Here is a 27,976-nt window from a genome sequence, read left to right on the forward strand (position 1 = left end):
AGTTGTTTGTGTGTTTTTTTTTTTTTTTTGTTTGTTTGTTTTTTTTTTTTTGTATCTACGGTACTGCACAATTTCCTGTTGAATGTTTATTTCAAAGTGGTTAAAGCCAAGCAAATGGAGAGGAAGAAGAGAAGAACATGCCATGTACCAGCTGCAGAAGACAGCCCTTCACCTAAACATGGTTGTAGATGATCTGAGTCCTCTGCTGCTGGTCATCTTGATTTTCCATCATATTTTGTATCTTGGAGGAATTTTGACAGGTTTATGCGTGACACTAGGTTACCCTGTAAAGTGGAAAGCCTGTAATTAGATGCTGTGTAATCAGTAACTTCCCACTGGCAACCACTCTGCCTTAAATCTGCCATCACACTTAATCAAGAAAATGCCCCCAGGGAGGCCAGTGTCTCCACAAGCCACAAACCTGTCATCTGTGGGATTTACCTTGACACATACTGCCACCTCCGTAAAGGACCTGCCCCAAAATACAAGAAAAGGCCACAGATGAGGACAAACACATGTCCTGTAAAGCTAAAGCCACCAACAGGACCCTTCACATACTGCATGGGATGTGACTACATATCTTATGTAGAAGTGTGTTAAGGGATGTGTTTGATGGCTTCGACAGGAATTTAGCCTACAATTGCTATTTGAATAAAAGATTAACCATTCCTAGAAGTATTTGAAATAGCTGGAACTACACAGCATAAGAGACAGACATAACAATAACACAAAGCTACACAAATGTGACAGGACAGACTGCAATGAAGATATGAGTTCAGAAAGATTTTTTTTCCTATAAAACCATTACTGTACATATACCATTTTTGTCGTTTTTTAAATGTCAACTACAAAAAAGATACATTATATAAGGGAGAGGTATCATTAAATACACAAACACAACCACAAGACAAAATAGTGCCATAAAAGTTCAAAAGCAGGTGTCTAGTTAAAACTAATGTTTTTTAATAAAATTTCTTGGAACTGTTTTCAGTGTGCTCAGATATATATATATACCTGCTTACTTCTCAGATAAAAACATGCAAAAAGATAGAAGTCTGCTACATGAATGCAGCATGCATGTCATTGTTTTTGACAGAGTAGCCAGTGAGGAGAAAATGCATTTAGAGGCAAGAATTTGACAGTGATTGTTCACGTTGGCACGACACCATAGTGCAGAGCAGGCAGACATGGGTCCCAGTAGGCAGCCTGATGACCAAGTCCCATCCCTTCCTCATAAATACTTTCTTCATGTTTAATATGAAAAGCTTAAATGCCAGTCATAAAACAGCTCCTGCCTGAGCTGCTGCTCTCTGCAGGCACCAATCCATGCACCTGCCAAGGTAAGAAAGGCAACATTGACGATCTTGAATTGCAGCACAGAGATGAAATAGAGGTAAAAGTTGTCTTGTTTTCACTTATTAATACAACTTCTTAAATTACTCTATATCAGCAGAGTGACTGAAGCCCCCAGAAATTTAGCATTTCTCCGCATCTTCAAAATTATTTAACAGGAAGCATTTTTTATAGCTACGAGAAATTTTCGTAATCATAATAGATACCAACTAACTGGTACTGCTTTGCAACCATATCTTGAACATGTGACTATACTTTTCTTCATTTTAATGTATTCTGTTCAGATCATTTCATCTAGCTTCAGTAACTCATGCAATATTCATTACCTTGCAAGAGCAGACGGAGTCTGCTGTACAGGACACTAAAACCCTTGGGGATGTAGATTGACCATTGAAATCTTACTAACATATTTTGATACACATTATCTATTACTAATATATGTTGATACATACATATACATACTCATACATATACATACTCATACATATACATACTCATACATATACATACTCATACATATACATACTCATACATATACATACAAGAGACATTAAGAAACAAGCACCTTATTCTTTGGAGAAAAACTAGTCATTCAAAGCTTTAGATATATCAACATCCAATATACCAACAGAGGAATTAAAAGTGATATATTTGAGGAAGACCATATCCAGAAATAGATGTCAACCAGTCTCAATGGCAAACAAAAAATTATTAACCTTGTTCAAAAGTTAATCAAGTTAATATTTTAAACAAAGAAAGAGTAAATAAAGAAAAAAATAAGTTCACTCTAAATCTTTAATTAAAACTTGAACTATGAAACCTTCTTTGTCCTATCCACAGAAATGGTCAGTTTTAACAACTTCCACTCTCTCCCAGTGGTTAACTAAGTGCAGATGTCGTGGTTCCGCTCGAGTGGGCAGCCGAGCTCCACCACAGCCGCTCTCTCACTCCCCCTCCTCAAAGAGGAATGGGGAGAAAATATGTGAAAAGGGCTCAAGGATTGAGATAAGGACGAGAAAATCACGCAATAATTATTGTAACGGGCAAAACAGACTCGGCATAAGGAGATAGTAAGATTTATTGCTTACAACTAACAAGCGAGAGAAGTGAGAAAACAAAGGAAAAAAAAACCAAAAGCACCTTCCCCCCCATCCACCCTCTTCCACCTCCTCCCCCCGAGCGGCGCAGGGGAACGGGGGAATGGGGGTTATGATCAGTCTACAGCACTTCTTCTCTGCCGCTCCTTCTCGGTCACTCTCGTCCCCTGTGCTGTGGGGTCCCACCCACGGGATGCAGTCCTTGATGAACTGATCCAGCGTGGGCTTCCCACAGGCAGCAGCTCTTCCAGAACTGCTCCAGATATGGGTCCGTACCACGGGGTCCATCCCTCAGGAGAAAACTGCTCCAACCTGGCTCCCCTACGGGCAGCAGCTCCTGCCAGATCACCTGCTCCTGCGTGGGCTCCTCTCCACGGGCTACAGGTCCGGCCCAGAATCTGCTCCGGCAGGGGTCTTCCACAGGCGGCAGCCTCCGTCGGTGCAGGGCCACCTGCTCCACCGTGGTCTCCTCCACGGGCTGCAGCATGGAACCCTGCTCCACCGTGGTACTCCATGGACTGCAGGGGGACATCCTGCTTCACCATGGTCCTCACCACAGGCCACAGGGGACTTCTGCTCCGGCGCCTGGAGCACCTCTCCCCCTCCTTCTACACTGACCTTGGTGCAAGGCTGTTCTCTCACTCCCTTGACTCTCCCGGCTGCTGTGTGGCGCAGCGTTTTTTCCCTGTCTTAAATATGCTCTCACAGAGGCGCAAAACAACATCGCTTATTGGCTCAGATCTGGAAAACAATGGGGCCCTTCCGAAACATGGGGCAGCTTCTAGATCTTTCTCACAGAAACCACCCCTATGGCTCCCTGCTACCAAAACCTTGCCACGTAAACCCACTACAGCAGATTACCAAGATCAGCCAAGTGGTTATGCAGGAGTGTGAGAACCAGCACAAACAACTGCTAATTAGCAATCTCTATTTATGTTTCGAGATGACTGCTGTAGCAAATTAACTGAAAAGGCAGATGGCACTATTTCTTAATGATGTACTATTTCTTTTGCTATTGTAGCTGTGGCACTGCTCAAAATTATCCAATTCAGAGTACTTCTGTGCCCTCTAGTGGCTCCGTGATCTAGTGACAAGTACTGCTTCATTAACAGAGCAGCAAGTTCAAATGCAATCCGTTGTGTTGTGGGGTGTTATTAGGACCTGCATTTTTGTTTCACTGTGCAGAAATCAGAGGGAGAGAAACACCGGCCGAGTGGAACCACAGGCTCCATGATCAGCCTTATATCCCCTAAACACTACAGAGGAAGCAGTGGCATAGCCAGAAGCCACCTTGTATAACTTTCTTGAAGTGATAGCAGATGCCAGCATCCTCTGTAAATCACAAGGCTTCCTTCTGTTATTTCACTTCTTGTCCCAGTAGGAGGCTGCTGTGCTCCCACCTTTGGGCTGGGAATAATGAACACATCAGGAGCAAGTATTATTAACATTGATGTGCACGTTTATCTCCTCAGGTGAGATGTGCTACATGGCCACAGCTCCCTCCCTAGGTTTCTTGTGCCAGACAGCAGCTGACCCACAGCCTACTGCTGAGGCCACCATCACCACATCTGCACTCAGGGGTTTGCTCGTGTTCCTGCCCACCTCTATGGCTGGGAGAACAGTAGGGAGCAGCCCTAGGGAGGTGTAAGTAGAAGACAGAGAGCCACGCACTGTGTTAATTCATAGTCTGAATCCACTACTCACAATTTACCTTGATATCTGAGGATCTGAATAGAGAACACTACTTCAGCTTTACTTCAGCTGTAAAGCCTCTTGTGAACCCAACAAACTGGGGAAGGAATCATAAGATTTTCCTGGAGCTTCACAGGTGTTTCCTCCCTGTTAATGCACCATGCCACTGGGACTAGCTACTTTCATAGTCCTGGACCCTAATTTTACAGGGAGCTCTAAAAGCTAACTAACTTTAGTTCCTACAGAACTAAAAGCTGTGAATCAGAATTTTTTTTCCTTTACCACCTATGAACACTGAATTGCACACTACACTACTAAACACTCAATATAGAGTTCCTATACAACTAGATTATATTCTTCGCTCCTTTTATACTCCTGTCTGATAAAAACAGTAAGAATTAAGTAGCTGGAAAGAAATTAAAAGTGCTACCCACATCAGGAATGTACCAAAGCTACACACTTTGGAAATGACATCTACAAAGTGATCATGCTATGTGCAGGTCTAGGGGGTTAAAGAAGAACATGTTGTAGAAGAGCTAACATGACCTTTGTATCCTTCTAAGGATCTCCTCTTAACCTGTGGATGGCAGGTCTTTTCTGGAGGTGGGATGACATGCTTTCAGAATTAACATCTTGGTGGCCCACATTCTCCTCTCTGTAACCTAGAGGTGTTGGAATATGGAAACAGCTTCCAAAATAATTCAGTTACAGCCAACTTTGATAGTTTTCCTCTGGGCTGATGAAAAGTTCACAGTCCCAAAAGGTGTTTGGAAGAAGGACATCGCTTCCAAAAGGCACAGTACTTTCCTGTGAAATTACTGCATGTTATTTGCAGCATAGCTGTGATAGCGCCTTAAGAGCCCCTCCATCAGAAAGCAGTAACCTGACCTAGCTAGGGACTATAGGGACATCTAAAAGTAGTGTCTGGGAATAGTGCCAGTGGCTGCACACACTGTACTCAACTCCACACATGAGAGTCAAGACCTGATCTTTGGTCTGCTAAGCACTGATTACCCTAACATACCCATGTATAGGAGGAAGAAATTAACTCCTGCTGTTACCTTCTCCTACCTGAATTACTCTTTGCTGGTAAAAAAAAAAAAAATAATAATAAAAAAATAAAAATAAAGTCCCTCATAGCCCTTTGCTTCCTGCCTACAGCCATGCTGACAGAGGAGTCAGTGCCTTGGGTAGTCTTCTCTAAGCACCTTGGTGAATAACCCGTGTGCACAAGTGTGTAGCATTTCTGCATGGCCCTAAAAGTGAGTTTCACGGTTATTCTATAATATTTTATGTGGTTAGAAGACCCTGTCCCCCCTCTTATAATAGACCTGCCAAGAGAACAGTAAATAAAGCAGCCCAAACTCTACTAAATATTAACAAAATCCCTCTCACGAGTGCCTTTAAGAAGACCAGCAGTGTGTAGTGCAGTATAAAATGAATAAATCCCATATTTCATTTGAAATCTCCACTCACTTTTTAAGTCAGAACAATGAACTCTGCCTTACATGGCAAGATTTTCTGATTCCTGTGAAACACCTGCCAGACTTCAGTGACTTACCACTGCCTCCTCAAATAAGTACTATACCAGCCTACAGTAACAATCCAAAAGCTGATTTTGACTAGGAGAGTGTGCACAAGGAAAACCAATGCCTTTAAGTATATTTAGGAGAGCTGAAATTAAAGTAATTCAGAAGCCAGTGATCAAAGTGAACGTGGGCTTCAGAAGCACATCAATTGCAAACAGGCCATCAGCACATGGGAAAGCAAACAATTCTCACTGAAGCAAAGGACAAAAAAGATAGTAAAGTGGTAAATAGTAGAAAACCTCTAAGTAAAAGTGACAAGAATTAGGAAAACTGTTCTAGATCTAGAAGTTCAGTGTAACTTATTTACATGTTTAGTTTTATCACATTTTGATGATAGAGCTGGGATACAAATCTACTTGCAACAACAAAACAAAGACAACACTAAGACTCATTTTGGTGATAAAAAAGATCAAATAACTAAGTTACACCTTTATTTCATCTTTCAATTGCCCTGAAAGACCACCTTTGCATGCCTGACCATTTCCACTGCAAGTCCCAGTGTGACTGGGTGGTGGTAGGTCTGGTTTGCACACTTGGGTGTGTTTCAAGGCTGCAACAAAATGCAGAGCCAAGCAAGTCCAGCCCTGTTTCAGGAAGGGTTTTGTGCAGCTCCAGCTGAAGCCGGAATCCAGAAGTACAAGCTAAACAGCATTTAAATAGTATGGCTGCAGCTACAGTCTGCTGAAACAAATATTCAAACACTAACAAGCTCTGTTTGAATGAAAATGAACAGTCACAGTACACTTGCTTCCTACTTCCAAAAGCAAAATTCCCTCTAATTTCATTTAAAATAGCAAACCATTTCCCCCCCCCCCCCCCCCATCTGAGTACAAATAAACATCTGGAACTGCTGTGCTTTGGTTTTTGTTTACATAATTATTTAGCGGATGGCCAGAGGGTTAGAGACTGCTGAATGATTCTAGTCTTCGGAGTTTACAGTGACTAATTTCTGTGGGATTTAGGATTCACTCGCCAAGTTTCAGACACAAGCAATGCTTTTGCAGTTGAGTTGTAAGTCCTGGAAAGAACAGTAAATAAATGAAAGTGCCAGACATGCATCCCAAATTCATCTTCACCCCAAGCATTATAGTGCTAGGCAAAGCTGCAATATTTAACCCTGCAGGAATTATACTGAAGAACTGGAAAACAGATTAAGTCACTCTGGGGGTACCAGAGTCTTGAGAGATATGGAAGTAACCTCAACATGGTTCCCATCTACATCTCTAACTTTAGAGATAATTAAGCTTCCATCTGAGTTTTTATATGGACAACCCACCTCATATCATTACTGCTAGAAGTACGTTTACTTGGTCAGCTCTTTAGAACTGTGAATGTCTGGAAAGAGAGACTTGAGCCAATATTTGAGAAACAAAGGGTGCAGGATTCTGAGAAACACTGCATGTCTACAGCTGCTTGCTGAATTAAACATTTCATTGTTACAATCACTTGGCTGCAATGCTGCCTACAACAGCCAGCCTATGGGGGATCACAAAATGTTGGGAACAAATGTGCATCTTGGAAAAGAAGGTTAAGAGGTAAAAGCCTCTTGATATAGATACCAGAGAATCCAAATCTTGCAGAAAGCCAATCACCCAACAGCCACTCCAGCAGAAAAAGAAATACCTCATCTTCAGGAGGGAAACAAAAATGCTTCTCAGCGTAGACACAAAGCTACAGTAACTCGAAGGGGGGATGGAGGGTGGTCCACTAAACTAGACTCAAGGCTCAACAAAAATTCCAGAAAAATCCCTGCCACCTGAGACTTAGAAATCCAGAAAAAGTTCCTCCAAACCCTACAGACCAGACTCAAAGGTTCATAAAAGCACCTTTAGAAAGAAGTCTCTAGTCTAGACTCAAGGATCTGTATTTGAATGTTTGATTTTGGATTCTTGATTGATTTATTTTTGGCAGAGAAAGACAAAAACATCTTTTCTCCCAAACTGATATACAGAACCACAAGTAAAAGAGTAGTGTATAGTTCCTTTTTTTGGCTGCCTCCTGTTTTATCAGACTATTCAAGACCACACAAATATAACAGCTATGAGAAAGTAACAAATCTTCCTGGTAACTGCTCAATGGCATGTTGTCCTGGATCACAATTCACTGAACTTGTACCTGAAAAAGCATTATTTCTGTACGTAATTCATCCTGGTTAAGTGTCAAACACCAACACCTATCTACATTTCCAAATACAGTTAGCAAATTGATTCATTTTTGAAGAACTATTTTTTAAAAATGGCCTTAGTGTTACACTTATTAGTCTTCAAGTTGGCTGCTGTAGTGCACTGAGAAGAATGAAAATTGTTACTTGAGTCTCATGAGATGAGACAGTATTAGAATGGAAAGATATATGAAAGGGAAAACAATATAATTGTTGTAAAGAATAGGAGTCTTAGAGAAACATAAGGGAGGTCTTTAAGTCCTCATTACTAATGTAATGTTATTTATATATGAGAAGTGATTTTCAGTACTTTTCAAAGTAGAATAAAATTGAAACTTGGAAACTGTCTGGTTTAGTGTATTTTTAAAAGTTAAACTTCCAAAGAAGGTATGGGGGGGGGAACCTTTCACTACATATCCTGAAGTCAGTCAAGCAGAAGTTTTAATCTGAAGAAAAACAGCTTTTAAAGAAAGTACAGGCTTGCAGTTTTTTCTTTTTTCCCCCCTTACAGTTACTGAAAGATTTTTACATCTTACAGCAGTTCAATGCCATTGAAATAAGTTAGTTCATTCTTCATCAAGCTTGCTTATTAATGCATATCAAGAATTGATTTCTTATTCCAAGGTTTGAGAGCCTACTACTCCAGAAAAGTCAGAAAAAAATATAGTTGCTGTTTTTATTTTTCCTTCCCTCTTTCCTTTTAGTCTTTTGTTACTTGATCTTACATTGATGTGCTGATGCTTACATTACACTACTAGTAATAAAAATCCCTCTTTCCAATGAAGGCAGAATTCCACTGCTATTCATGAACAGTAGAAAGCACAGAAGACAGCATTTGTAATGCCAATGTAACTGTGGGTCAATGAAACCCCCAAAATGTTCAAATAGATTAAGAAGTCTAAAACCATGAGATTTCAGATTGAAGTGGTCAGTTTAACAAGTCTATATACTCCTGAATTGCTTCCTTCCCTTCTGTTAGATCTGCTGATGGCTCAGTATTTCTGAGGAGAGTCCCACATCTCTAATAGCCTACACACATACCCTGTGCCCTTCACCCCAGACCCTTTCTTGCAGTGAAGTTTTCAGATAAGACCTAAGGCTTATCAGTTTTCTCCCCACAAGACAATAGCAGAGTCTGCATAATAGCTGAAAGGAAATAAGTTCAAGTTAGTAATATGGAGGGATGAAGGTTTATACCTTCTGTAGACTAAGCCATCATCTTCTGAATAAGGTTTTTTCTATACAATTAATTTCTGAGAATACCAAATATCACTACATTCTGTGTGGTTATGACCTAGCTTTACAATTCTGAATTAAAGTACTCGATCCCTATAAATTGTGCAAGTCCAGGATAAATGTTTCCACCTCACCTTTAAGTCTGTCTCAGAAAAACAAAAACCAAACACCAGCATAACAAGATTTTTTTTTCTTGACCTGATTCCCTTGCAACAAGCAGCTTTCTGCCTTCACCTTTGTTTTCCCACTGTTTGTGAAACAGTTGTCTTCCCTTAGGTATCACTCAGCTAAGTCATAATCTGCCTTGATAAATCCTTCATCTTCCTGATTTTTTTTTTCTGAATTCCATTTGAGTTATTTATATTTTTCTGTATAAAAGTTTTTTGTTTTTCCATAGATTCATTGGCAGTGTTATATCAAGTAGTTCAAGAAGATGACACTCATTTCTCAGATAAGCAATACCTGTCTTCTGCATTCCACGTTTTGGGAATAACGCATAACAAAGGAAATATTAATCTTAAATATTGGTGAGACATTGAAAGTGCACTGCATCAGGAGGAGGCTGTACTAGTTTGCTGTTCATGCAGTATTAGCCTCCCATTCACTCCAAGGCTAGTCCGAAGTCTGAGACAATAGAAACAAGTCTGCTAACTCTATTAAATATTTCTTGGCTGGCTTCATTGAATTCAACTCTAAGCTAAAGTTGTGTGCTTAAGGAGTACTGTGACAAAACTAAAGCTTTGCAATTAATAATGCTATATGCCTGGTTATTGAGATACTTACTGTTTAAGCATTAACTTTGCTACATGGTAATTACTGGAACTTTTTTAAGAACGGATGGAGAAAAGCCATTTCACACCAATACAGGAAAAAACATCTTGAAATATGGGAAAGTGAAGGCAGCTTTAAGTTGGAGCACTTCCCACACCCAAAGCATTCAGAAATATTGTGCATGAGACTGAAATCCCCTTGCAGACTTAGCTATAGACTTCCCATTACAATTTAATAGCAGCTAGTTGTCCTCTTCTCTGTGGCCCCCCTTCGCTAGAGCCGTTCCCTCAGAGGTGTGTGTGGTGGGGACACAGATCTGTGAGGTGGTGGAAGGGTGCAGAGAAACCTTTGCATCCTACAGCCAGCAGAGCATTTGCACCTCAGGACCTTTGGACAGCTAGTGACAACAGCTCTTTGAACTGCCAGCAGCAGTTGTATGCTGGAGGTCTTAGGCCTGTAGAGGTTAAAGAAAAATCTTTTTGGTACCCTGAGATCAGTGAGAAATAGAAGAGGAATAAGTTGAATAGTCTTAAGCATCCACCAGAGAATGGACCTACATGCCCACTCCACCAGTGTTTACTATTGACAAGCTCCCAACCACAGCTGGAGTTGCAAGGAATATTCTGTGCATACACACACAGTATGACTAGGAGTACATTGCAGAGACGCTTGAATCACAGAGAGAAATCCTATTAATTGCTCTAAGACTACATTCAGGTACCATGCACTGCAGTTAGAGGCACTCTGCTGCTAGGTTCACATCTGCGAGGAAAACGAAGTACTTGTTAAAATATTCTATTGAACTAATACCTGTTGTTTTTATTTATTTATTTATTTATTAAACTGTCTCATGCTCCTGTAGATTACTTTTCCTACTTTTGATGACAGGTTCTCAATACATAAGCACTGGGAAAGGTATGAGTGCCTACAGATGTGCTAAGGATGGATAGTGAAAACAGCCCCTGTACAGACTTATGGTAGGAAATTGTGTCTTTTCCTAACAGGTGTAGTCACACCACATTGTTATTTTGCTTATTTATATAGCAGCCTATGTCAGAAAACTGGAAGAAGGCAGAAGACATGTTTCTTTATTACAGAACAGGCAGATTAAAAACTAGATTAAGAGAACAGCTAGATAAAGTTCATCACACTTAAAAATCCATGAACAGCTGCAAAACAAATATCTAGTTCTTTGGTTGAATCTGCCATTGGTAGTTTCAGGAGGCTTATCACCAATTTGTTTGCATTTGCTGTGCTGAACCTGACATCACCACCATTACATTCCCTATCTACCAGAGCAAAACCAAAAAGTATTTCTCACGCATATTTACAACCCATTGCAGAAACTCATAACAACATTTTAAGGTTTCACATACAGAAAAACAATTTTCACTAGCTGCTTAGGCAAGTAGAACTAAAACATTTCTACAGCAGAGATGTGAGGAACTAGAAAGGGCCCTCCACAGTTAGATGCTGCATTGACAAAAGATAGCCTGCAGACACATGCACCTCATCCCTGAGGTGGAAGCTTTGTATCACAGGCACCTAGGCTGATCAAAGACCATTCTGCTGTTGTTCATGACCATGGGTGCCTGGTAGCCCCAGTGAAGCTCCTCATCTCACAGCAGACCCACCCATCTCCTCCTGCTCCACGAGGGGCTCTCTGGTTGAGCCCCATACATGGTTCACCACTTGCAATGTCTTGGGCTGCCAGCAGACCCTATCAGCAGCCCCCTCTGCCCACCACATCCCAGTCCTGGGGCATGTCACTCCACAGGCATGGGCACAGCCAGCACTGCTGTCACCCTCACTACCACTCTCACTCCTGTATGAGAGAGGAGTTGGAAAATGTGATGGCAGAGCTACCAAATAAGCTCTCAGAAATCATCAATACTATGCAAAGAAAAAGGGTTTACTCACTAGCAGCAAATGGCAGGAGTTCCTGCTAAGCCATTAAGGGGCTCTGTAAGCACCAGTTGACCCACAGAGTGCCTGGGCAGAAACGGATTTCATCCCAAGTGAATGCATTTAAAAAAGTAGACAACTTCGGTAAGCACTTGTCCTATGAAGTTCTTTTCAGTAAGCAAGAGACAAGGGCTGGAATGATGGAAATAGATCTAACCAGAGAGGCAAAGCAGCACAAGGGATGTGTGACTAAAATGAAAGTATGCTATCTTAAAACCCAGAAAGTGAACATTTCTGATCCTAGACAGCATTAATTTCTTGTCACTATTTTTATACATACAAAAACACATGTATTAGAGATTGCCAGCTGCTGGCTCAGCATTTGATAAGGAAAAGTAAATTCAGATACTATTTTCCAGATCACCACCCAAGAGCTTAATAGAACCACATGGGAAGGAAAGGGGTCTGCACGCTCCCACCCATTGCACTCTTCAGAAGTTATTGAGCAACATCATGCTTCCCTGTGAGCACAGTATTCAAAGCCCTGCTTCAAACAGGTTGGGCTCAGGGCACAACAAGGTGCTCTGACATCTTGTGGGAAAAAAGTCTATTACTAATATTCTTGTTTGCAATTGGGCTGTGCAAGGCCAACTAAGAGGGCCCAGAGCAGCCCTACCCACACCTGCGCACATGCACCATTTTGTGCAAACATGAACAAGTATCCTTACCCCAGTTTTGACTAGGAACAGCTTGAAGATGCAGCAAATCCTACAAAGGCATCTTGAAACATTAGTCAGGTCACCTTACAACAACAACAAAAAAAAAAATCCTGCAGAGTTGCTCCTGTTTTTCTGTTGCCACAGGACTGTAACCTCATAATCAAGCTTCTTGTTTCCTGCATCCTTTCAATTAACCGCTCAAAAAAAAAAAAAACAAACAAACTTATTTTTCAGGACTGAGTGCAGGCTTACTTTTGACAGCATCCTTTCTGACCTTGTTGGTTTAGATGGACTGATAAATTGCATATATAATAACTGCTGACCATTTATATGTATTTTTCCTAATTCTTCAATTATTACTAAACATTTTATCAAGGGAGACCAATAATGCCTTGCAGTTTTACTGTAATTCCTTAATTTGCTAACAGTCCACAGTTGTCTGGACATACAAAAGGACTTATTTTCTATCCACCAATTAGCAAACCAGAAGTTCAAAAGCCTCTGTGACTGTATTAACACCGAGAATTCCTTAATCCATAAAAATTAATAGAGATTATGTTAAAGAGACTTAAATATTTAAATCCTTTGCCGCATTAGTCACTCTCTTTTATGTGCAGGTAAGTCCAGCTGATGTCCTCGGGAGCACTGTGTGTGTGTGTGTGGCAGAACAAACTAATCCCCCCAAATGAGAAATCCAAGCTTCAGACCAGCTCTCCCCCAGCAACAGGAGGGGGCTGCTTGCTCCACAGCTTCTGAGGTCTGACTTCACCCTCCACCTCCACCTCCTTACTGTATGACTTTAACATGCAGGCTTAATTAGCTTCTGAAATCCTAAGTGGAACCATTTCTGGTTGTTGGGGATGGTTGTCCCGGTTACAGGTAACTACAGTGTGCAATTAAATACAACTGACCTCATAATGCCGCCCAGCTGCCAGACAGAAGTTTGGGTTTTCAGTTTTGCTTGGAACTAAAATTTGGCTTCCCAACCATCTTATACCAGTCCCATGACAATACTACCCCAAAGTATACACGCTGCACATAGATACTTTACACTGCTCTTTTTATGGCTACATACTTTTAACTCTAGTTAATAGGTGTGTGTGAATTTAAAGGGTTTGGAACTAACTTTTTCCTCTCAACTTTAAACAAACACATTCTCAGAAACAGAAGAGATTTTAGAACAGAGTAATTATCATTGAAGATGAAAAAAGTTGTGTTTCAAAGATTTGCTAGAGGGTATTTCTTGAACTATACCTGCCAAAGAAAAAAAAAGTTACAGAAGTGGGATTTTTTCCCCCGTCTTCATTTTTCCTTTCTTCCTGGCCCCTGCATGCATCTCCCAAAATATTTGGTTTCTCTTGACGCCACAGAGACTCCTTGTGCAAGCAATCAAGAGGCAGATTTCCTATCATTAGGAAGATGAAGAACCACGTTTTCTCAGACAGGTCCAAACCCAGATTCACAGCTAACTTGGGACTCATTTTCTTTGAGCAGCTCTGTTGCCACCAGCAGGAACAGAAACATCTGAATTCCTCCACTGCTCAGAGACCACACTCGTATTTCAGTGCTGCGTTTCACTGGGGTGCTCCCCTCCCTTTGAGCCCACAGGTACAGATGATACTGCCCTCCCCTCCTTCCTGGCAGATTTTGCAACCTTCTGAGGGGCAAAGAGCAGCAGCTGCAGATATACAGTTACATACAGGAGCAGGGCCATCCGTATACATATTGAATACATATATATACATATGCAATTACATAGATAAATGTACACACGCTCCTCCCTCCTGTATGAACTTGCAGAAGCAGGACAAAAACGCATGTCAGGAAAGGAAGAAATTGCATCTGAGCTCTGGGGGAAACTACCGGGGTCTGGTCTCTCACACAGTTGCCACCAGGGGTCAGCTGGAGCCTGGCAAATCCCCCTGCAGAGCCCAAGCCCTCCGGCTGCTGGCCACAGCCGGCCGTTTGGCTGGGCCTGACCTCCCAGACTATTCTGATAGGAAATGAGTATCAGGCAAGGCAGCTGTGAATATGCTGCTTTGAGCTCGTTTATGTGGCTAGCTTCAAAGAAAAAAAGGTTAAAAAATAGCAAAACTATATAAAATGAAGACAATATAAGCCTTTTTTTGTGCCAGAGGAGCTTTTGCTATAGCTTCACAGCACAAATTCAGATAGCCATGACTAGATGCTGCCCAAGTAGCAGTTCAGCACAGCACCTTCCCTGGCAGATTGAAAAAATATAAAAGTTTGCACTGAAGTCCTAATGGATGATCACTAGGAATTTAGAATAGTTTCATTATTATTCAGGACAGTCAGCAAATGCAAAATATCATCCCGCTCAAGATACTTGAATTGTACTCCCACACTAGTTTCACTACCTTGCAAGAATCCAGAGTAGCTGATTGCTTTGTCACTAGAGTCAATATTATATTAGTTTAAATATATGCTCAAATATAACACTAACATATTCTAAGAAAACAGATTTTATCCTCTGACGCATTACAGTGGGCATTGCACTAATGCACAGCACAAAGCTCATGGGAAAGGTCAAACATTTTCAACGTATTTTTATCAGGCCAAGTTTTCTTCCTACTAGTTTGATGTTTACAAATTGGTGTTCCTTCAGTGAAGGAGTCATGTACAGTTTTAGTACATCATTCGGGGACTATGTTGTTCTGCTCATAGAGCTAAATAAATTCTTATATTATTTTCCAACCTTTAGCAAGGATTATCCTAGAAGTTAAGTTACACAAAGAGTGGCATGTTTCCATATTGCATTTTGTTAGAAGCCTTGAAGACAAATCAGACAATACACAAACAACAACATTTAACCCTTGTTAAGTTAGAAGTGATAGTGATGCTCATCCAAGGTGTGAGAAATTGAAGAGTCCTGACCTCTTTCTCAAAAGAAGGAGGAAAAAAAAAAAAAAAAAAAAAAAAAAACTGATCTTGGATGTGCTTTGATAAAACAAAGCTTTGGGCCCAGGAAGCCTCAAGCTGATATTTGGACTCCCTCCCAAAAATTGCCAAGTCTCTAACTATAAATACAGGCCACTTTCCAGCTTTTCTTTTTTTCTCCCAGAATTAGCTTACTAACCAGAAAACAGCAGAAATTCAGGTAAGAACGTTTCACAGTGAGACTTGAGTGGTTTGAACATTTGACTAGGTTACCTGTAGTTCTCAATTTCATGCAAAACAGGGAGAAAAATATGTTAAGGCTAGATTGTGAATGTTTTGAAAAAAATAGAAGTACAGAAGACCAACGATAAATAAAAAAATCTTAGCTTTGGTGATCAGAAAGTATGTGAATGGTAACAGAAGGAACAGAGCCTCATTTCTGGAAAACAAGTAGCTTTTAAGTAGTGCCTGCCTTGCAATTACAAGTCAAGCAGTAAGCTACTTAGCTGAATAAACCAAAAAATGAGAGAGCGCAGCAGGACATGATTCTCCATCTAATCAAGTGCTTTGCAGTCTTTGTCAGATGTGCAAAGCCAGGAGAACTGTGGCTGGGAATTCACAGAAGGCAGGGTTACACTGATCACTAATCCAAAACTGAGCAGTCAAAGGATGGTCCGAAACATGGATCACTCCCGTTGCATAGGTACTCAGGCAAAATCTAATGACCTCAACTAGTGAGTTACGTGGCAAAGACCTTGCCTGCATTGCAAATACCTTCCTGCATGCATTAGCAACAGAAGTAGCTGGTTCCTCAAACCAAATAAAGCCACTTAATTCTCTAGTCCCACTCTTGTAGACCTCAGCTGAAACAAAGACACTGGTAGAACAAACCACTCTGCCTTTTGCAGAGCAAGTTTCTATTGTAGTTCATTAAGATCTGTAATGGCTCTACAAGCTTGTATACACTAGGCATTTCATGAATAACAAATTTCTGGCAGCTGACCAATCATCTGAATATTTCAAGGCTTGGCAATATTTCAGCACACTCTCCACAGCAAAGGAGGTCATTTTCTCTCTGTTCCCTGAAGTGGTAGCTTACAGTTCAGTTAAATTCCTTCAACTGACCTTTCCATGTATTTATTTCAAGTATTTATCTTTTAAATAACTTGTCAGTCTGCTCCATTTGCTGCTGCAGCAGTTACAGAAGAAACCCCCAAACCTGGGATAAGGTTCTGGTTATAGCTCATGCTGTTACTGAATCCTCCCCCGACAGACATTGATTAGAAATGACCAATTAACAGCCATCCTCCAGTCTACGGAATAGAGCTAATTAACAAGACAGAGGCGTGCCTAGAAAAATAATGATATTTTCCCCTATTTGCATAGAAGGGGAAGCCTAGTCAGCATAGCTTGGCATGAGCAGCCAAAAGACACAAGGAGTTGTCAAAAAGCAAGATGACTACTTGAAGCTCAGACTAGAAACATAATATTGAGTGAAAAGAACCTCCAATATGAGAAATTGTCCCAATATAGCACAACACCTCACTAAGCAAGGATAATCTAGCATGGTTTAACTCAGTGTAGGAGAGAACTGGTCAACTGAAATAAAACTGGAGTAGCTGTTAGATTGCCACATAAGAGCTTGGTAAACATGCTATGGACATTTTTGTAATATACCAAGAAGTAAAAACATTACACTGATTGCAGCTAAACTTAGCATGAAGGTTCCCTCTCACTTGTGAGAGCCTTGCTAAGAAATATGCAAGACCCAAGAGAAACAGAACAAATCTCACACCATCATAAGCACTACCTCCTTCTGTAGGCTAGTGGTTAGAGGACTTCTTCCAATGCCTATCTAGATAACTGCTTTACTCCAGCCTTTCATATCTTCACAAGCAGTAGCATTGCAGGGCTTACTTAGGCTCCATCCTGGTAGGTGCTTTGCAAACACTTTGGAAGACAAAGCTCAGAGTCCACAGTGCTTGGAAAGATCAATCTGCTCTCTATTTCAATGATGCTGAAATGACTAGGGATATAATAATTAAAACGATTCCCAGATGAGAGGCCTGGGGCTTCCAGAAGGACAATAGGGTCAAGAAGAGGAAGTACTGGGGGCAAACATTTTAGCTGGGTGTGAGAACCCCTGCTATGTGTGATTAGTTCTTTTTTTTTTTTTTTAAATATCCTTTAGATGCAAGTCCAGTTTGGCTAAACAGGATCAGACTGCTTTCCACTTGAATGAACAAGCAGTTTTGTAATAAGAAACACTCCTCTGTAATTTCTATGAAGCTGTAGGACTGACCAAAATCATTTTGCTATTGTTAAAACTACTAAAATAGGATTCTTTTTTGACTGTTTTTGCTGACTTATGAAATGTTTTTTACCCAGTAATAAGAGAAACTGTCACTTAGGACTGGAAATTCCCACAGTTGAATTGAAAAAAGCAAAATCTTTTAAACGTCATGCCTCATACAAAAATATTTAACAATTAACAGGTTCAAGTTTCTTGTGCATTTTTCCAAATATTGCAGTTGTTTTGCAAAGACCACTGTGAACACAGCTGTGCCAAACCAACAAACAGTTCAGACCATTGTTGGTATTTTGGCAAAACTCTCTTACAGAAAAGTACGAAAGCCAGCTGGGTTTGAAACTGCAGATTCAAGCTTTAAAGCTTTGAGGAATGGAGTATATAAAAATAAAAAGACTTTATTCTGCCATATTTCCCCACGCCAGTAACAGCCCTGTGAGACCACTCTCAGCAGGGAATGTATCCAGACCGCAGGACAGATATGCTCCAGGAGGAATGGGGAATGACAGCCAATGCATGTTGAGGACACAGCCCAGGTCTGGAATGCAGCCTGGGAATACCTTGAAAGTCCCAAGATTTAAGTATATTCATGGACTCATTAATGGCTCTCCATTAAGCCCATTAATGGAGAACAGCAGTACTCAACATATACTAGCAACAAGATCTGCCATGGAATATGTTGTACCATCCTGCATTGTTATCTTCAAATAGTCCAGTGGTTTCAGTGGCTGTTTTCAGCAGCTTTAGCTACGAAGTCAAAATACCCTTTGCGGGTAAACATATCAAAACTAGATTTATCAGCCACATCAGCACAGAAAACCAGCCAGAACGCTCTAAAGCATACTAAAGCACCTGGCTGAGAAGTCATTGTGTATTAAATACACAGCCATACTAACCATATTTGCAGTTCACTGCTGTGTAAAGCACCTTGAAGAGCAAGATTCAAAGCACAAAGTGTGCTGTGCAGCAACTGCCTGTGGGACTCCTAATAAAACACCACTCGTTGAGTTTAGGCCATCAGCAAGTCTGTCTGGTGACTGGACAGAAACAGATGGACATAGTAAGATACCTTGCTGGTGCCATGTCTTAGAGATGATGCCATGGTAGCAAAGGGTGGCATACAAGTTGTAGTCAGTTGGTCAGGATTCCTATCACCAGCATCAAGAACAGAGTATGGATTCCTCCATCCCACTGGAAAGCAGATAAATTTAAGGGTTTAAGACAAATCCAATTCTGATAGGCAGTTTTTTCCTTCTGAGAACATGCTACCAGATGCATATGTGACAACTGAAGATGCTATTTTTTCCCACTGCAAGAGTCCTTCTGATACTTCTTGTGGAGTTAACTGCCCCACACCTCACCTGCTGGAAAGAATCATGCAAACACAGCTCATCTGCTTCAGTGCCCAGTCCACCAGTCCAAATTACCAATTTGCCAAAGAGCATCATCACAAGATCACTGCAGACTACATGAGACGCACATTATGTATGTAGAGCCAGTAGATTATTGGCACCACTGGTAGTCCTGGTGGTTGGCAGAGATTTTAGTGTTTTCTATAATGGGCAGGACAAGTCACCAGCTAGACCTAATAAAATCCAGTCCTCATAAGGACAGCAACATTGATGCCAATATTCAAAGTGCTAGGGAGTACACTTTTTTTTTTTTTTTAAATAGCAGAGGACAAGAAAACATGATGCAATTTGTGTTGAGGGAAACCAATATTCTGCTGTGATGTTTGATCTGGCAAGAAACTACATTTCCTTCCTGCAAGCTGGCAAAACACTAAACACAGGGAATGCCATGCACAGATAGCTTAATTGAGACTCTCTCTTCCTAGCTATAAAACATCACTAGGCATACAAAACAGCAGAAAACCCATTGGATTCCTCTCCATCTGCACAGGCGTATATAGTAATTCAGACTCACAATTTACAAAACAGGAAAAACAAACATGCATTCAATGTATGTTTAGGACCACGTTATCATGTAGGGGCTACTGTCTGCTTTCATTTTCAAAAATGAGTTGGCAGTGGCAATTTGAGCATCCTGCCTTCAGATGAACTGAAATCTGGAGCTAACAAGTTCATTAATCATAGCCTGTATTACCCCAAACAGAGCACACATACAACAGAATTGCAACAGGGTGTTAGACAATTAGCATATACCAAAAAAAGTCACATACATACTGCTTTAACTCCTAGTCACGAAATTAAATTAAGCAACGCTGTTTTAGAGCTGATGCAATACCTTTTTATAACCTTTAAAACTGACAGCATCTTGAAGGCCGACAGATATAAATTAAGCAATAGGTTACCTAAAATTATAGCAGTTCATAGCATGTTAAGTTATTCTACAGCACTTGTGATCTGATGAAGCTGATTACATCAGTAGCCCTGACAAAGTAATATGCATGCAAAGTTTCAGACTGCTGCAAGACTGAAAAAGGTAAGCTTTCACCAACCGTCACAACAAAAAAATCTTGGTATTTCATGTTTTCTGCCTATGGCTATTTCCACAAATGTTTGTGTTTAAAATCCCACTGATAGTTGTCGAAATTAAGAGAAACCAAACCAATGCCTAGCCAAAAAGAAGAGCTATTTGTCAAAGCGTTCCAGTTCACTTGCTACAGCTACACATGGGTGCAGCCATCAAACCAGACTTAACGTATGTAGTGAAAGGAATAGAAATGCAAGGAAAGAAGGAATAACAAATGCTCTGTGCAGGGAGGCACACAGCATGGCACAAGTGTAGGGTCTTTATCTAGTACTAAGTTTGAAAGCTTTTGAGTTTGCATATGGATTCTTCAATTCACCAGCCTCCAGCAGGAGGTATAGGGAATCTGAAATTTTGCTGGTTAAGCAGAGAGCACTAGAAAACTGAGTTGGGAGACTAATTACATTAGTTACCCCTTTACAGCCAACTACTTCTTTCACAGTATTATTGCACTGACACTAGGAAAACCCATGCAATATGATGAATGCAAGTTATTACCTATTAAGAACAAATGTAGATCTGTATTTTTTATCTTGTATAACTAGAGCCTACATGATTAGTACCAGTCAGTGATAAGAAGAAAATCATATTCAAATTCACTTTGATCAGCAGCACTTTTCTCTTACATGAAGAAAGGTTCACTGTGGGTTTAGCTAGTGCTGTTGAGATAAACAGAATTCCCCTGCAAAGTTGCTGGAAACATTTGTGAGGAACCAATCCAGTATTCGCCTAACATTAATATTTAGAATTAAGATATGTGTTTCATCATTTACTCTAGATTTTATGGATTAGAACTGTAAATACAAATTTCATAAAATAAGCAGCATTCTTATAGATGTTTCCAGAAATCTCATTCTTGAAAATAGACTATTTTAGCTGCATTTTGTTACTGTGAAGCAGAGCCTGAGGACTGCCCCATTCTGCATATCCCACATCTATGACATGTTAAGAGTATCTTGCCTGGCCTAGACACTGTCAGGGAAGAACTGGGGAAAGCCCAGGTACCACATTTATTCCATGAGCTTTTTGACAACCCAAGTGCTTCGTTACAGCACTTGCCTTTGATGTATTCAAAGCATATGAAACTACTGGCCTTCTGTGAAAAGCAATACTTGACTTGCCCATCTGTCCAGAAATGGGCTTCAGTTTAAAAAAAAAAAAAAAAAAAAAAGATCCTGGACCAAAGATCCATAGATCTGTCTGTAGGACTCTTTTTCAGGTCTTTTGTCTACCTGCACATGATAGCACAGGATGGATAATAACAGCCACCTGCCATGCTTACACTACCTAAGAGCCTTCACAGGCCATATTCCTCCCTACACTCTGGGGCTTTGAGGTACCTGTGGAAACAGACCACTGAAGGCACCTTATCAACCTGACCTCTGATGATATTGCCTAAATGTTTTCTTCTTTAAGAGAGAACCTGTCAGCCTGTTGTACCCAGTGCTCAGTAATAGCAGAAGAAAAACAGAAGCTCCCAGAAGCAAGGGTGCTGTAAGAGCTTCCACAAAAGGCAGGAAAGATGAAGCACAAAGTCTGCAGTCCTTCCCAACAGAACTGAGCCAAAATATAAAACATGTGACAGATGTTATCCCTGACAAGTTCCTCTGCTCTCCTCAGATAAACAAATGTTAGAGAAAGCATAGACCTTATTTCCAGCCCTCAAGCAAAAGCAGTAGCAGAATTTCTAACAGAAGTTATTTCAAGGCTGCCTTTGAACTAGCTCCTTCTTCTTTGTAGTATTAAGGAACACACATGTCTATCTCAGAAGTCATGCGAGCACCCTATCAGCTGCTTTTATATCTAATCATGCTAACTTATTACAGATTTATATACAGTCAGACAGATTTCCCTCTTGTTTATGGCAAGGCTAGTACTTCAGCCCCCTAAGCAATAATCCAAGGCTCAAATTTCCTCTCAAAAGCCTCACAGGATGCAGCTAGTTTCAGTTTAGGAAATACTAGGTGATCTATAGTAGGATCTAACTGATAGTCTACCAAGACTCAAGTCTCATGTAATCCTGATCTTGCCCAGAGATGAGATCAACCTATTTCATTTCAAAATTTGGCACAAGCAACTTCACAGTAGGATACAACTTCCTTAACTACTAACACACACACAAAAAAAAAAAAAAAAAAAAAACACATTACCTGAAAACACTTGAACAAATGCTGGTAAGAAACTGACAGAAGACGTTGGCAGAAAATGACTTTCCCAACCATCAAATCTGCATTGAAACAACAAAAGCATAAATCCAAGATGCAGCAGTAAGAAACATCATCTGAGCAATAGCTGTATTTTAAGAGTTTATGGAGACAAAACAAGATTCAATTGTGACATACTGTTGATGAACTCAAGCAGATGTCTCCCATACCAGGTAAAAACATCTAGACTATGGTCTATATGATATAGTAAGGACATACTAACTCTAAAGGTGAAAAGGATATACCTGCCTGGGGAAAAGAGAAAAATCAAAACTATAGCACAGTGACCACATCCCCTCAAAGCTTTTGGCTAATTCACATAATCTGGATTGAAAACCTCTATTTTACAACTGAGCCTGTGGTGCGGACATGCTAGAGAAAGACACTAGTTCATTTAGTTTAGTGTAGAACTGATCAAAAATAAACAAAAGTACAACTTATTGAAAGGCACCTGCTGTAAAATACATTGGCTTACATAGAAATATACTGCAATTCACAACTCAGACCCTTAGGTTATACATATAGACTAGAAGACAAGTCCCAATGTAGTGTTGTTATAATTATTACTCTTCTCGTATATTACCTATTTCAGGAACATGAGCCTTTTTGCTTCTTCACATATGACACCCAAAACAAATCAGGCCACTTAAACAGCCATTTAGTAGCAACATTCATTAAAGCATAGAAAAAGCAGAACAGATAATTTGGCTTCCCAATATTCCCAGCTGTTCAATGACAGGGAGCAAGCCATCATTAACCACGTATTTTGGCAGTGGTACCAAAACAGTAAACTTTTTCTTTGATGCACAGTGTCTACACCTTCTTGGATACATACGAAGCCGTTGTAGACATGACACAATGATACCTGCCATCCATGAGTTTTGCAAGGATCACCTTTTATTAAAGAGTCTTCTGTGCCCAACAGAAAGATAGCTCGAAATGGTCAGGATGGAGAATAAAAACTGGATTCACAGCCACTCCTCTCTAAGGAGACCCTGATACCCCTTACCTCAGTCATTCATTTCTCTCAGTTGGACAGAAGATTCATGACATTCTACCAGGGGACTTGTAGCAGATATCCTCACCATTTCCCTTGACCCCCTTTCATTATTGTGAAGGCTACATTTTATTTTCCAGAAGGCCTCATCCTAAAATAACATAGACACTGAGTAATAGTGTGTAGTCTTTTTCCCCCTCACAAACCCATTTCAGAAGTCATTGTCATGTCATTGTCCCCCCCGCCTCCCTTCCCCCCCCCACACACAGTTAAGGGAGGAAAGAGGAGTCAAACAATTATAATATTTTAAGGAGAGGCTCTTGGATTCCACTCAGCCCCAGGCCCTTCTATTAGAGATAGCTTGCCAGCACAGAGGAAGCCAGCAGAAACACTGTCCATGCATTCCTGGGACAAAGTGACTTCTTTTTGTGAGATCCTGGTGGCAATTAGCATCAGATGTCTAGTGCAGAACAACCATGACAGGGACAAACATTCTTTTGTCTATTTATCTTAGTAACTTGGTTACTATCTTTGTGGCTTCAACTAGTACAATACTTGAATTCATTATGGTGGCCCATGCACTTCTACTATGAATAGCAGCATCTCTCCTCTCAGTACCTCTGAGAAGGGTTACATTACCTTTACTTAGACAAGGGAACAGAGAGGATAAGTGTCTTGACCAGAGTGATAGAAAAGGTCTACAGGGAGAAGTTAATCAAGTCCAGACACCCAGACAAACACATTAAACCTCAGACAGGCTTTCCCCTTTGTATACCAAAGACACTACATACAACCAAGGATGTTTTTCCCTTCTGTAGGGGATTTTACAAGCTGCTTAATATATTGAAGTTAAAATGGAAATAGGGAGCTTCTACTTTATTAGTTTCTCTTTCTATAGCACTGAATCCTCAGCTGATTTGAAATTATTTTTATTTGCCTAAGGTTTTATGGCCATCATGGGTATTTGGCAACTCTTGGGATAAGGTCATTTCTATCAGCCCATCCCTCTCTGTCTTCCCCCCCTTCACTCTCATTTATACAACATCCATCACAGCAGTACCTAAGCACAAGCTGTCACCTGACTAATGGCCTGTGGCTTTCAGATTCCATAGCAACTTGAAGACACATCAGCATACACCTCCATCACCACAATAACGCAGTGCTTTTAATACACGGCACCCAAGCAGCATGTTCGGCTAGCTTTTTGCACAAGGTCAAGATGATCTGCACCAGACCTCCTGATCCCTGTGCCTTAGAGTTTCACAGTAGTTATGACCATTTCTCCACAGAGTATGAGTAAATTACTCAAGGCCTACAGAGGAAGGGAAAAACCCACCCACTCTAAACTAGGGTGCTAATGGCAGTGAGAGCTAGTTTCACCCTGCCCCTTCAAAAGCAGAAAGGGGGAGCTGGCAAAGATAACATATAGGAGGTGGCTGAATCAGCAGCATCTGCATTTAATTGAGCTGTGCATCCTCCTCCCACCAAGCAAGGGTGCGCCCAGGCCACCGGGGTGGCTCAGGACACCAAGCTGTCCTCCACACAATCTGAATTGTTCAGTAACACACAAGACAAAACTCTTCTGGCATGCTGCCTTTCACAGACGGCACTCCCCCACCCCTTCTTCTCTGCCTTCCCAGCCACATGGTTATTTGGTATTCAGCCCCTTTGTCTCCTTGCTCAAGTCTACTCACATAATTGGCAGTGGAACAATTTCCAACTTAAACTCCAGCCATTAACATACAGAAAGCAGAACACATTTAGAGTGCTTTGCTGCTCTGCTTGGGGGAAAGGAAACATTAGTTCCAGGAAGACTTAACAAGAATAGAAGTGAATGGCTTTGAACTGAATCGAGGCATTTGCATCTTGTCCCCCCTTTTATTATATATAACAGTAGGATTCTAACTCTCACACTAAGAAAAAAAAAAAAAAAAAAAAAAAAAAGACATGGACAGCCATGGACAGCCCTTACAAAACACCTAGAAAACGATTATTTCAGTCTTCAGCTGGATGCTTATATCTGCACTGAAATACTCAGGCATTGTAATCACAGTATAATCAGTATTCTCATCTGCATTATAAACTGATCTTGCATTCATCAGATCAAACCCAGTGCTTAGTCTGTGAGTTTATGCAGTGCTGTAATATATTCCATTTCTCTTGATCCATCTGTCAGCACATTTCTGCTATTTACAAAGTATGCATGGGTACACAAGGATAGGAACAGAGGGGCTGGATTTCTTCATCCTCATGGGGAATCAGATGAAACAGTTTGCTTTACTGTCATGCTTCTCTTTCCACCTGTCTTGGCAGAATATCACTATATGATGTACAAGTACCAGCACCTTTGCAGATACTTTTTGCTAAATTGTCTCAGTGATTTCTCACAACCCATGAACTGGACACTATTCCAGAGTGTAGTACTTTCCTTTTGTCCAATTGAAATATATTCCATCCAGCTATCAGCATCCTGATAAGACCAAGTTATTGCTGCCATCAATCGTTCCCCATTCCTTGTTTCTCCACCAGAACTTTTTATTTGAAATCATATAGTAGTTTTGTGTCTTTGAGCCTCATTATGCTTTTGTCAGGTCCAGAACATGTGGATGGCCATTTCTTTCCACTAAGAAAAACTTTGAACTTTTATGAATTACAGACAGTAAGAAGTGTTCTGCTGTTTCAGCATCTTCCTGTCCCCTCCTGCCCTCTTTTTGGAGGTATTTAATTGTGGAGTCAAGGCCTTTCACTGAGCTGGGGCTTTCCTTCAAGAAGCTCACACACAAGACAGGATACCAGCCAGCTTTGCAGCTTTCTCTACACCAATACACACATACAGGTTTCCTACTCAAAGCACCATTTCCTGAGGAAACAATTGCAGCTTTCTAAAGGTGATTTACCATCACACAAAGTTATTTTCTTTGTTTAAACGTTCACAGGAAACTTATCAGTTCAACCCACAGCTATTTACCTTACAGATCTGCAATCCTGCAAATACCACAACACTGAGGGTATTGCCCAGCCTCCTAAGAGAGAGCTCTGGTGAGGAGAGGGAAGAGCAATGAACACAGCTTGGAGTCATCTGGTAAGGAAGTTTGCACCATGATTGCATGGATTTGGAGGTTAATCTGCTCAGCAGAGCTATTTAAAGTTTCAGTATGTCACCTGTGCAGTCTGCAAGTGGAAAGACTATAAAACTATTGCTGTTTCCCAATCCTCACAAGTCTTCAGCCCCCACTGAAAGAGTATGGCTAGTAGAATGCCTGTGCAGTTTGGTCTGAGGAAAGAGGCCAATGGCCCGACTTTTTTGATGCTGCCTATCTGCTCTGCAGGCAGCCTTGTCCTCCCTCCTCCCAGTCCCCCCCCAGCTCCCAGCTCTCCAGGAGCACAGATGCCATTCATTAGTGGTTCACTGCAGCAGGACCCAGATGGGAGCACTGAGCTACAGCAACCCGGGCAAGCAAAAGCCACCCCACTCCACATCACCATTGCATACCAGCACATGTTACAGGGGTATCAGCACTGCCACAAGATAGCCTTGTATACACACTGTTACAAGTGAGGTGCTTTAGAGCCAACTGATAAAATTCCTTTCCATAACTGCAGTTCAGGAATTCCATATCTATCCATCTTCCTTATCAAACTCATTCCACCCAGGCACATCAGTTAAGATGCTGCTTGAACCACGACATGAATACCAAAAGGAGCTGAAAGTAGGCTTCAGACAAAAATGAAGCCACAGCTCTGTGAAATGGCTGCGTAGCAAGCTTCAATAGCTTCCCATTCTATAAAAAATAAACCAGATTTACACAAAGAAATGTCAAGCTACTTTCAAAGCGAGTTAAAATATCATGAAGGACATCAAGATTTTTGATTTTTTACTTTTATATTTTAAAACAATTTCAGCTCTCTAAAGGAGACTTCAGTCACGGGATACTTCACACAGTTCAATTGATCTTATTCTTTTTCAAACCACCACAATTTCTGGATAAGAAAATTAAGTAAACACATATTTACCAAACACTCCAGGAGTAGGAATATATTTAAATAAGTAAACATAAATCCAAGCTGCAAGAGCAAAGACGAAAAGTGAATCACATTTATTACAGCCTTATATTAAAAGGGTTTTCCCAAGTTTACCGATACATTTTTGTCAGGTCGCATTTAGTCTAACCTCTTGGTTAAGGTTTTTTATTTAAGAATGAGAGAGGAAAAACCTTGATCACACTCATTAATCCTGGCTTACTTAAGACTTCATATGGATTATACTACAGTTCTCACCAACATTTAGACACCCTTCCTAACCAAAATTTAGAAACAGACTCTCATTGAGCCCCATTGTAATTACCAGTTGTGTTTCAGGAAGGTTAGAAGGGAAGAAGGCAAGAAGTTATTATCCAGCAAAGCTTACCTCCTCTATCTTCTATCACAGCAGACAGTCTCCTTGCTCTTCAGATGCTGAACTGCCTCCACAAGTTGGCAGACTGACCCCTCTGCCCCCAACTACAAGAGCGCCGACTACAAGACCCCCAAGCATCCCACTTGCTGTTCCTTAT

General features: G+C 40.8%; 1 long non-coding RNA gene across 1 annotated transcript; it reads right to left on the reverse strand.

Moving 5' to 3' along the window:
- Positions 1 to 14: 14 nt before the first annotated feature.
- On the reverse strand, positions 15 to 27,955 carry LOC311435743. Its single transcript, XR_014692348.1, has 3 exons — positions 27,832 to 27,955; positions 22,373 to 22,449; positions 15 to 284 (listed from the first exon to the last, which is right to left on the reverse strand). It is a non-coding gene; the product is annotated as an uncharacterized lncRNA (long non-coding RNA).
- Positions 27,956 to 27,976: the final 21 nt, after the last annotated feature.

Source organism: Aythya ferina, assembly GCF_964211825.1.
Source record: "Aythya ferina genome assembly, chromosome: 4".
NCBI classification, from domain to species: Eukaryota; Metazoa; Chordata; class Aves; order Anseriformes; family Anatidae; genus Aythya; species Aythya ferina.